Source organism: Anoplolepis gracilipes, chromosome 12, assembly GCF_047496725.1.
Source record: "Anoplolepis gracilipes chromosome 12, ASM4749672v1, whole genome shotgun sequence".
Classification (NCBI taxonomy): Eukaryota; Metazoa; Arthropoda; class Insecta; order Hymenoptera; family Formicidae; genus Anoplolepis; species Anoplolepis gracilipes.
Genome location: NC_132981.1, coordinates 1,470,291 through 1,483,288, shown reverse-complemented (window position 1 = coordinate 1,483,288; position 12,998 = coordinate 1,470,291). Strand labels below are relative to the sequence as shown.

Genomic DNA, 12,998 nt, shown 5'->3' with positions numbered 1-12,998 from the left:
GATGCTTCCTTTTTAAATGCTCTTGAAGACCAAAGGTCATGTGGACTTGCAGGAGACATTCACAGATCTTACATTTTATTTTATCGGCTTCTGGTACAAAATGTTCTAATACAATTTTCTTTTGGGAATGTTTTTTTATCTCGAGTTCTGCATGTTCTTTTATTAAATGTTCTTTTAGATTAGTTGTATCAAATGAAATGATCTCTCGTAGTGATTTACAGTATGTACATTCAACTCTATTCTTTTCTAATTTGCAATATTTTATCCACATATTTTCCTGCGCCAAAACGTTTATAATATACCTTCTGTATATAGAACAGCATTAACATCAAATTTTTCCATTAATTCTACTGATAGACTGCATTAGATTTTACTAATGCTTTAAATTTAACATCAGGCGTGGTTTTTGGCCAATAATAAATTGAATTATTATTTGTTAACCAGATAAAAGGGATGACTGCATATTCTTTCTGAGTGCCTTTTAAAAATTGCACTATTGCATACATATTTATTTCGACAGTAGGATTTATATCGTGTTTTTTTCTCTATTATGTGTGTGTTTTAGTATATTGAGGAAATATATTCAAAATTAATATTATAAACTGATTAATATTAAAATAATAATAACATTTACAAAAATTCAACTGTCTCAATTATAATTTATCAATTCACAATCAGTATTATTCATATTATGAATAGTTCAAATTTTTAGTAATGTTTTGAAGAAATTCTTCACATAATTAGAATAATGAAAGTATTTTTCTCGCAATCTACTTATACAATGTATATAGTTATGCAAACAAGCGTTAATTAAATTATAATTATCGATTTGTAGTTGTATTAATGTAACGGTAATAAACAAACGTAGTAAACTGTAAAAGTAGAAAAGAACATGTTTTTAACTATTTATAGATTTTACGTATAGTAATATGACAATTGCACTCTTTATTAAATAATTTAAAGCCCAACTGGAAAAATCTCTTATCCAATAAAATCATTATATAATTTAAATTGTAACAATAATAATTAAGCAATAAAAAAAGTCTGAGTCAATGTATTGAATTTGATACATTGCAAGATATACAAACAGAATGATTAAAATTGTAACAATAATTAAACAATAAAAAGAGTGTAAATCGATGTACTGAATTTTATACATTGCAAGCTATGCAAACAGAAATGTTTGAATTTATTATATGTGTTTTCAAAGTACATACATACATATATACATACGGCTTGATTTTTCAAGCCATCCTCAGCCATCCTTATCTTGTAAAATATTCATAAATGCTTCATTGAATTAAATACCAAAAATTCTCACATTCTTTCGGATAACATGTGTTGAAAATGATAAATATTTTAAAAAGTACGTCAAAACGGCCTTTAATACAAATGACATTTTATATATTATTTTATCGAAACGCACGTATGTCTTTTCGATTAAAGTTATTTCGGGTCCAACAACAATAATAAACGGCTGCATTGTTCATAAAAGATTCATTTGGGATATTTTCTTTTGTTCATTAATACAGATTTGTTTAATATCTCCTGGTATCTAAAAAAAATTAATATTTAAAAAATATTAAATTGCATTTTACTAACATAAAAATTTAACAAATTATTACAATTATTATCTCTTAACTACAAATATTGATAACAAACATATATTATCGAACTAACCTTGCAATGCACAAGAATGTCATCTCGGCTTTCAGAAATTGTAGGTTTCCACACTTTTCTGCGATCTGAAGATTTTATACTAATTTTCGTTGATTTAAGAGCTAAAATAGCTATTAAGATCCAAATCTAAAGAACCGTTTTACTATCTATAAAGTTATTATATCAAATATTTAAAAACAATCACCTTTCAATAGATAAATATTAATATCTGAGCAAAAAAAAATTTAAATATTTACCTATATTCACAGATTCCGATTGCATGAATCATTGAGTTGATCCGTTGATAAATTTTTTTTTTAAAAGCTTGTAAATTTTTTTAAAGTCCATAATGAAATTAATCTATTTGTGCATCCCAGATATTTTCTATCAAAATCTCTTTCGATCTAAATATGTGCAAAAAAATTAATCAGCTACGCATTTCATATATGAATGCAATTTAATAATATAAACTCGGAATTTCTACACTTCCATGATTAGTATTTTTAACTTAAGCATATTATTACCAATACATATCCGAAATTAGAAGTCAATATTAACTACTTTTTTATTATATCATTAATACATTTTATAATTTTTATCGTGCAATCATTTAAACGTAACTCATATAACTCGTCCCACTTTTTAATTACTTCATCCTTAGAATGTCAATTATAAATTAATCAAATCCTGTATTGTTCCGTAATTTCTAAGTCCTTATACAAATTTTACAATGTTTAAAAGAATTTCGAAACAAACTGCAATTCAATATTCAAATTTGAAAGATGAATATCAATTGAGGGGATACCGTACCGTCCTACCTTACCGATCAAAACGATTGTTTAATACTAGACAAAAATTATTTTATTGATTGTACAGAATGAAAAATGCTTCTCCATGATTAAAGTATATACAGTAACAATCGACGAAGTAGTATAATTTTCAGTAAAAAATGAAGAAAATAAGAAATTACAATTTTATATTATCGATTGATAGCGTCAAGTCGTAACTATATTTATTAATATAAAAGTTTTGCAATTTGCATGTACAAAATAAGTTCATTTCGTGTAAAGAAATGCATGACAGAATATACATAAACTTGTAGAAAATGAATTTGATGTGTAGTAAAAATAATTTTTTGCGAATAAACTTTCGTGCATATGTATCATACAAAATCGAGGATAAATGGGTAAAAAAGAGCAGTAGATGTGCACCAGCAGATTGACTGGTGTCGCGATAGTCAGAGCTATAATCTTTTTCTGTGACAAGGAAAGACAATAGTACTATCCTTGTCTGTTTCATGCGTAGCGTAATATACATGCACGCCGTTGATACCGAACCGGCTCACGGCCCGTGTGACACACACACACAAGCGCGAGCCGTTTACATGTGAGCTTGGCACGTGCGCGGCGCCACATATACACGACTCGCGCTTGTGTGTGCGTCATACGGAGAATGAGCCATGCATTTGATTTGGCATTACTGATGCACGCTCTAATATCGTTTAGTGTAGTTTTGTGTAGTGAAGTTATTTGTGTAGTGTTAGTTATTTATGGGTCAACAGCACGATTGGAAATATTTGTCTCTCTGTCAAGAGTCTCTCTGAGTAGAGTTTCCTTCAAGGAAGGCTGGATGAAAAGGTTAATATTTTCATTTATATAAAAGAAAATGTTTTAATGTTGTTATATCATATGTTATTTATTATATTATATTGTTATCCAAATATGTTATGGCATATCGTTTTCGAATGAAAGATTTCATTACTCAAAGAGCGATCTTATTTTCCAATAAATTTATATTTTTTATCAAATATGAATTTTGATTCATAAGTTATATATAAATAATATATATATATAAAATATAATAATATATAATATTATTTAAATAATATAATATATATAGAGAAAGTTATAATGTCCCATTTGACACTTTCACTTTTATAAAGCACATACTTTATTCTCTAATAATCAAATTATCAAAATAATAAAATAATGTTATAATGTTCTTGAAATTGTCCATTGATCTAAAAATCCAAATATTTCTATTAACACAAGACGGATTTTTAACGTCATTAATCACACTTTTTGAGTGATGACTTGATGACTTGTATCATTTGAAAACAATAATATTTCGTAATTTGACTTCCATAAGTCCATTAAAACATTAGTATTATGAAAATTGTTTTACATTTTTTTTCAAATTATATCTTTAAAACAATTCCTAAATAAAACATATAAGTAGTATATATAAAGTCTATTATTAAAATGTGGTTTGCATGTGCGCATTAGTTAAAAAATAATTCCAGAGGCAATTTATTCGTGAGCTGGTTGCATTTTATGCCAGATGCGGTTTGCATGTAACATTTTGTGCTGCAATTGTAAAGAACATTTTGTTCCCTTCCTCTATCGATACCGCGGCTATGAAATATAGTTGCGAGAGAAAAAAATTGCAAAAAAAATTAGATAAAGAAAAAAGAAAAAGGAGATTAAAATTTGCGGATTATTCATTGATGTTAAAAATCCATGCTTGGGTGCATGCTTCTCTTGATAGGCTCATAGATAAAGATGGCCTGGTAGAAATAAAATGTCCTCTATCAGCTGAATATTTAACAGCGGAAGAGGCTATAAAGACGCTGCTTCAATTAAAAAGCGTTTTTGATAAGAAAAATCTAGATAAGATGAATCCAAAACATCAATTTTTCTATCAAGTTCAAGGCCATTAAATGTAACGCAGCGAAAATATTGTATTTTCACTGTGTGGACGCCAAGAAGCTTAAAAATAGTACGTGTTAATAGAGACAATGTATTTTGGAATACTCAAATGCTACCCTTTTTAACACGTTTCTATTATGATTGCATGCTGCCCGAAATCTTGGATAGTCGAAATAATAGACATATGCCTATTAGAAATCCTAAATATATAATAAAAGCTCAAGAAGCAGCTCAAAATTTACTGGTCGAAAAAATTGTCGACAATATAATATAGACGAAAATATTATCAAAGAAAGTCAATGTTGCGAATCCAATATTTTACCAATGGAAGCAACTAATACTACTGCTACAGTTCTGACAAATGCGGAACAAGATGACGATTGCATCATTGTTAGTTATTCACAAAATAAAGAAGAACTAACTGAAGATGATATAGCGAGACATAAAGAATTTCTCGATAAACAGGTTATTCCTTTTATAGCTCAGTAAAATTGCTCGATATTTCACAATTTGGAAAAAATAATTGAACAAATGCTGCAATTTCGTGGAGGAATCTGTTTTGGAGTGCTTTTTGACATATCAAAAGTCCCCATGCATGGAAGCTACGGAAAATTCACAGTGGTGACAAAAAACCGGTTTTTCGTAAATAATTCGAAAAGTATCAAGTTTACGAGCAAAAACACGAATATCAAAATTGTAGCTCATAAAATTCCGCACAATTTGGTTTTTTATAGAACACCATACGACCAATAGAAACCGAGATAGAATTTTTTAAAATATGGATCATTTTGCGACGCGACGAAAACGCGCCCGCGCGTCGTGCATTTTTCGTTAATATTTCGAAAATGGCCATTTGGATCGCAAAATCGTTTAAATGAAAGTTGTAGAGCACTAAATTGCGAATAAATTGCGTATTCTTTTTATTCCTGTGCGATCGATATTTGCGGAGATACGAATATTTAAAAATTTTTTGAGTGCGCTGTTAGTGGCTAAAACTACAATCTTCGTATGAAAAAGTCGATTATAACTCAACTGATCGTACGCATATAGCATGTATTATAAAAGTAATAGAGAATAAAATTTTGAAACTTTTCATGTATATTTAAATTCATTTTGGTAATAAGTGTATGAGATAAAGGCAAGAAAGTTGCAAAATTTGAATTTTGAAAGGTATTTTGCAAAATAGCTCACTTCCAGTTGACTGTAGGCTATAATAACATATACATTAATTAAAGACAATTAAATTATCTTTAAAATGAGCCGCGGCAGACCCTTCTACGATAAATCGTTTATAAGTTATAGGTGTTTAAAAATAAAGGCCAATATACATTTTTATTAAAAATTACAGTTATAGTGCATAAACGTATGGGTAACAATTTTTTTAAAATTAGTTTCAATCTATTTTTATTAGTTCATATACATATGAAAATGGTCCAGCTGCGTAAGTCCATCACGAGATGTGTTTTACTAAAAAAACTAGCATTGGAAAAATGCTGTATTTCGAATAAATTATGCCAAAATTGCATTTTCATTCCTTTTCTTGTCCTATATCTTCATTTCTGTCAACTTTACAAAGAAAATGCACAGGACCTAAATTGAAGGTAACAAAATTTCCTTCAATTTAGGTCCTGTGCATTTCTTTAATTTTATAAATATATAGTATTATATATATTTGTGAAATAAATATTTTATCATATTTGATATCTCTTAGACACTTTGCACACGTCTACTTCATCTTGTACATAGCTTTATTATATCATGGTTTTGCATATGCCAAACATGCAATAAATATGGAACTAAATATGCTACAATGTTTAATTTGAGAAATATATATGTGTATATAACACTATATATATCTAATATCATACTTTTCTTATTTTTATCTGTATATAATAAGGGCAAATAAATTGTTTATTATGTTGTGCCTCCGGGAGGGGCACAGGATTTTTTCGAGATCGTTCAGGGAAAGCCGGGGATACGGCGGGCAGTGGCCTCTTTTTATTTTAATTTCTCTCTTTTTCAATATCGTGTATTCGCTTTTTTATTATCCTCTTTATTTGTAAACAATAAATAACTTAATAAATTTTAATTAAGTCTATGGTACGATATTTAGTCACTGCTCCCAGCGAACGTTATGTCACTCGCGTTTATTATCGGTTAAAGTGAGAAAGCGGTATCTCTCGTATGCTCTGTCGCACAGGTAGTCTGATACGCGTCGACTTATCTCCGGCGCGCGTATATCTCTTAGTTATTCGTGTATGACTCTGTTGAATCTGATCAACAGCTGCCCGTGACGATTATTACTCGTTAGGTTCTAATCAACGACTGCCCGTCGCTTCATCGCGGCGGGTGCTGAGCTTCCCTCCGAACTGCATGGTTTTTCGGAGGGGGTCCCTTAGCAACATGACCAAATATGGTTATGTTGCTGAATTCGCGTTTTAGTGCAGGCGAGGAAGTTCAAAGTCGAATTTCCTCGCTTGTACTTTTAGCAATTCGGTGACACCTTTCCGGTTTCGTGTTCGCGCTCGGTCTCGGGCGCGCGTGGCTCGCTGCGTCAGCGGCTCGCGCGATTATTGCTTCGCTCGCGATGCATTCCTGCATCAATATAATTATATGTATATATATATGTATATATTCATTAAGTCTGTAGCCTTTTCTGAGGCTATAACACCCCTCCCTTGTTGGAAAAGAAAACGGAGGTACAACGTTTTCTGTTTTAGGGAATTTATTTCTTTTTCTTAAGTTTTAAGTTTCCCGATATATATATATATATATATATATATATATATATATACACTATATGTTTTCTTTTATATTATTTTCTTATTCTAGTTTACAATTTTGTTTGTTTTCGCGTTTACAATATTTAAATATAATCGTTTTTCTTATCTAAAATCGCGTGCTTAGGCTACGTTTTAATATTGGTTTCGGAGTCGATCGATCGGTTCGGATCGCTCTTCGTCGTATATCCTAATTAATGGTCGCTTCCTTCTTTTATTTTTGTTTCGTATGACTATGTAAAGTACAATTAATATTATTATTATTGTTATCGTGATTGTTCCGCTTGTCGCCATTGGATATACGAATTGTTTTTTCGCGAAGAAATTTTGTTCGTTACTTTTTAAATTGTTGTCTATTTCTCCTAGTTGTAATTTTAATTTTGTCAGTTCCATTCGGTGTTGACCTATGTCTTGTATCGTGTCATTATCGTGTGTTATCGTGTTGCGTTCTCTTACCAGTGTCAAGTTATATTCAGGCAGGTACGTTTCTATATCCGTTTCATAGATTGTCTGCTTCGTCTGTATAGTCATGTCTGGAGTTATTAATTTGCATTTTCCCTTCAGCGTAATTTTTCCAGTGTTTTTAATCACTGTTTTGTATTCTTGTCGTTTGTCGTATTGTATTGTTAATTGTTGCTCGGTAGCAGTCGAGTAGAGCCATGTTTGTGGCTGTTGTAATGCGATCCATGTGGTACGCATTGATATAATGTATTACAGTTACGTTGACGCTGCTGTGTATAAATTTGTATTTCGCATGGTGCATTTAAATTTACTCTATATGTCGGTGTCGCATGCTCACATGTGTATTGTGAGTTAATGTTAATACAATCTTTTAAATCTTTTTTCTGTTACTATAACGTATGTTAGTTTTTCTTTGTCTACCGCAATTATTTTATTGTTAATTTCTGTTACTGCGAATATATTGTTATAACTGAATACAGGTAACGCAATTACATTCATTATGGTATAGCTCGGTTGCGCAATTAATGGGAAGATTAGAATAGTATAAATAATTGCTTTATCGCTGAATGCGCTTATTTTCGCGTATTTTTCTATAGTAAGCCAATCTTCGGTGTGTACTTGAAAAGGGAAGTACAGTCCTTGTGGCAACTGCTGTGTTGCTTCCTTTAAATGTGTTATTATGCTATCTATCGGTGTTAATCTCGGATGCATTGCTCCGTTTTTTGTATATGTTAGATATTCTATAATGTTATCCGCGTCGCGTATTAATTCTGCTATTACTGCGGTAATTATGGTAAAGTGTTCGTTTATCTCACTGCGTTCTATATATTCATTTACTCGTTTCTGTAAGAGGTATTCGTTACGTTGTATTGTATTTTCGATTTTATCAATATGCCCGATAGTTGTATTTATTATTTTAATTTGATTTTGTACGGCATGCTGTATTGTTTTTTGACTGTTTTCTAATATGTTAAGTTGTTCGTTAATTCGTTTCTCGTCGTTAACGTCCATTGTGCCAAATAAAGACTTTGATAAGGAAACTATTCCGTTTATGAGTCCTCGTCGTTTATTTGTCTGTTTTTTGTATATTGTTTTAATTTGTATTATGACATTTTTTAAATATTTTGCTTCTCTTTTTGTTAGAATGTCTAGGTTCACACATGTATCTCGAAGATAATGAGTGTGAAATTTCATAGTTTCGCATAATCTTTCGGTCTGTTTTAAATATTCGTTTATTTGCTCGTATCTTTCGTCTAAGTTTGATAAGTCTAATTTTATTACTAGTTTCCAGTTTTCTTTTGCGTAGTGGATTTGTCCGATTTCTTCGAAGAATAACCCTGGGTTATGTTTAAATTCTTGTATCTGGTATGAGAGATTCGTTTCGTCGTCTTTCGTGTGACCTTTGCTAATCCAGCAGGCGAATGTCCTGTAATATCATATTATATTTCATTTTATTATATTTTATCTCTTGGGTGTCGCTCGCCTTCTCTGACTTCGCGGGGTTCGCGCTAATCCAGCGGGTGATACACCGGTAATATTATAATGTTTTTTTCTACTTGAGATAAACGATAAATAAAAATATCCTCTAACAGATAGCAGAAAAGATACAAAAAATTTAATTAAAAATGTAACTAAACAAACCATTCTATATATACTATATGAGATCATTAAACAAGGAAAAGATATACATATACATATATATATATGTGATATATATATATATATATATATGTATAGGTATATATCACAAATCGTTATTTATATTGCATGGAACTGATTCCCACATATATACAGGATAAGGCCTGTCTAAAACAGAATAAATAACTCAAAACTTTTTTGAAGGAAATCTAAATAAAAAATAAATAATGCTATTATGTTCCCCCTAACTAAATAACTTTCATTTAAAACTTTTCTCACCCTGTATATATGTATATTTTTATATTTATATTATTTTTGCATATATATTTATATAGACAGCCAAGAAATTGTAATTAATATTTTGGGAGAGAAATCATCATTTGACCTGTATTTATCACATGTAAATGAAGTGGAAGAATATAACTCAATTCACTGATAGGATAAAACATAACATTCTCTGTTTTATCATTAATTACTTCATACGAATGAAAGTGTTTATTATAATTTAATGTAGTTAATCGTTCACAATAGAGATAACAGCTATTATCAACTATTTTCTTCAGAACATATTTTATTCTATAGAATTGTGGTAAAATATTATTATTTGTCGTTCTAATCACAGAAGATGGTTTGTAGCAAATACCATTTTTTTCGTAATATGTAGATGATAAAAAGTCGTTGAATGCCTCGGTGTTGATTTCATTTTTCAATAATACTGATGTGTTATAACCCATTGAATACAATCGGAAAATCCTCTTTTATTTAAATATCGATAAGTAGATTTCAGCTGTATTCGATTAAGAAATGTAAAGGGTAAATTTACGCGACTTCTGCAATTATGAGCACTTAATTTTAAATCTTTATGCTTTGCTTCAAATCTCATAGAAGATAAGTAATGAGGAGGTCCAATTTTTTCAATAATGCGAGGATAATATGTTAAAAAATGGTGTTTAGGTTTTAGATCGCCAAAAAGTGATATATATAATTTATTATGTTCAAAAATATAAAGACTTAGTTGATTAATTGTTGTTTTAGATATACAAGGACTAGAAATAATTTCTGTTATTTTTAAAGCTAACAAGTACAAATCCCAAATTTCATTACCGTTTGGAATCATATCGCCGACTATAAAACGAAAATTATTGACTAATATATTCATCTCAGAAGCTGAACAGATTATACTCTTATTTTTTAAATGACTTTCGTTAATACCTGGAGGTATGTTCTTTTCATTTGGATTATATAAATTGTACTTAATTTGAAATTAAGAGTTTCTATTGTAAAATATTTTAAAGATATTAATTTTGATATTATATTTGCCATATCATATCTTAAAACACCTTCATATAGATCATGCATAATATCTATACATTGATTTTCATAAATATGATAATAATCCAAATCATTAAAAATACATCTTTCTTTTATTCCAAAATGTTTGTTTTCCAAATGATGAATATATTGATCTTTCAATCTTAGCAGATTTGATTGCTCTGTAGTTAATTTTTTTGTAAGATTTTTTTCTGCCAAGCAAAATCTGCAATAATAAGTGGAAGAGAAACTTTCAGTCAATCCGAGTATTGAATGCACTCCTAAATTATCACCCACTACAAAGCACAATGCAAAATAAATTTGTCTTTTGTCATGTTCTATATATAAACCATTTTTCTCTAAAAGTTTTAATTCATTAATAACATGCTTTAAAATATTAACATTTCCGTAATAAGATCTATCTGAACTATAAAATAATGTAGAGACAAATATATTTTCTAAGTGACTACTATATTGCGATGGTATCGTAGAGATACTATAATATAAAGATCCAATTTTATAATAACCAGCATGACTGCCAAGTGGATTACCAACTTCAAAATCGTCAACGTATATTATTAATGGTAAAATAATTTTATTTGATGTTGTCTCTGATTTTATCGATTTCCATAAAGAACCTTGTATCATATTTTTGTAAGATTCTGCATTATTAATCTCTAAACCTTTTTGATAGTCCAAAATTTGTTGGAAAACATTTGGAAGTTCAAGAAACATTTGTAATTGTTTTTTAATAGGAACATAAGAAAAAGTTCTATCTTTTATTGTAAGTGATACACTATTCTGTCGTCTAGATTCGTCAGTTGTAGTACCTACAATAGTTTGTGATGGTCTAATGAAATATTTCGTATTTTCAAAAAAAGATTCTCTTTTATACTCTGTACTAAAGTTATCAAAATATTTTGAAATTACTTTAAAAGTACTTACTACTTTATTCAATTCACAATTTAAAATAACTTGCTCAAGTCCATTTAATAATTCTGAACAAAAAAAATTTTGAATAATTTCTAAAATTTTCTGTATGTCAGATTTTGTTAAAGATAAATTATCATATAATTGAATAACTATATTTTGAATTGCTGTGCCAAGTTTTTCAAGAAACGACGGAATATTTTTCTCTTCCAATGTATTATTGTCTGATGAAAGCGAAGGAATATCTCTTAATGTATTATTATCTAAAGAAGATTTAGGCTCAGAACAAAATTTTGTACTTAAATTAGAATCGGAGCTGTGTATCTCTATTGTGTGTGCAGTTGGAATATTTACTAATTTTTGTAAGGATTCATTAAATCCTTGAGTAAAAATGTGTTTCTTAAAACTATCTTTTCTGTGAAATGATCTAAAGCAATTATCAATATGGCAAGTGAAAATATCTTGTTTATGAATATATTTAAAATGAAAAATATATTTATTAATATCATCAAAACTGATATCGCACTAGGGACAATTCATTGTTGAAAATTAGCAATTTCTTAGCTGTTAACAATCAAATGCACTGATCAAATTTTATCTTTTCAATAATATCCTGAACATAGGCATATCTTTTCAAACATTTTCTTTGGCTATTAAAAATTACTATTTCAATAATTTCGTAAATATGCTCGCTTTGAGGAGGATAGTGAAGATACATAACATGAAAAATTTTGAAAAGCATATTTAATGCCTTAAGACTATTGTCATACTCGTATTTTACTTCATTAATGATAATATAAATTTTATCAATATCGGCGTAAGTGGGTCCTTCGATTAATAGAAAAGGTTGCAAATGTAGACCATGTATTTTTGCTCTTTCTTTTTGCAAATTTAGTTTAGTTTCAATATCAGCTGCATTCTAATGAAATAGTAAATATTGAAATATCTCTATAGATATTTCGAAAAGATAGATTTATAATTTTTGATAATTACTGATAATACTTACAGTTGCATGAACAATAATGGAATCTATACATTCTTGAGTTGAAAATTTCCAATGTGTTTTCTTTATTATGAGTCTTCCCTTCGATGGTAAAATATGACACAATAATATTATTTGTTTTATTACTTTAGAATCTGTAACAGAAAAGATACATTTCACTTCACACAATTACATCTCGTAAAGAACATTCTTTGGAACTTTTTTCATATATTATACTATCATCGTTATATTTATTACATTCGATTTAATATGTTATATATATATTTACTTTCAGAAAGTGAATTTAAATCATCAATGTCAATTTGCACATTTTCTTTGTTACGACCTTCTTTATAATTAACCACTTGATCAAATAATGAATTTCAATATTTGTACAGGTTACAAGTACGATTTGGAAATAATTGTTCAAAATCATAATTTATCTATAATACTATGTAACAAAATGAAACACGTATTATTATTTTGAGAAAGACTTTAAAAAGCTGAGTGAGTGAGTGAGTAAGTGTG

At 29.1% G+C, this 12,998-nt stretch overlaps 1 pseudogene; it reads right to left on the bottom strand.

Annotated features, from left to right (window-relative positions):
• Positions 1-1,265: 1,265 nt before the first annotated feature.
• LOC140672017 (uncharacterized) lies at positions 1,266-7,846 on the bottom strand (annotated as a pseudogene).
• Positions 7,847-12,998: the final 5,152 nt, after the last annotated feature.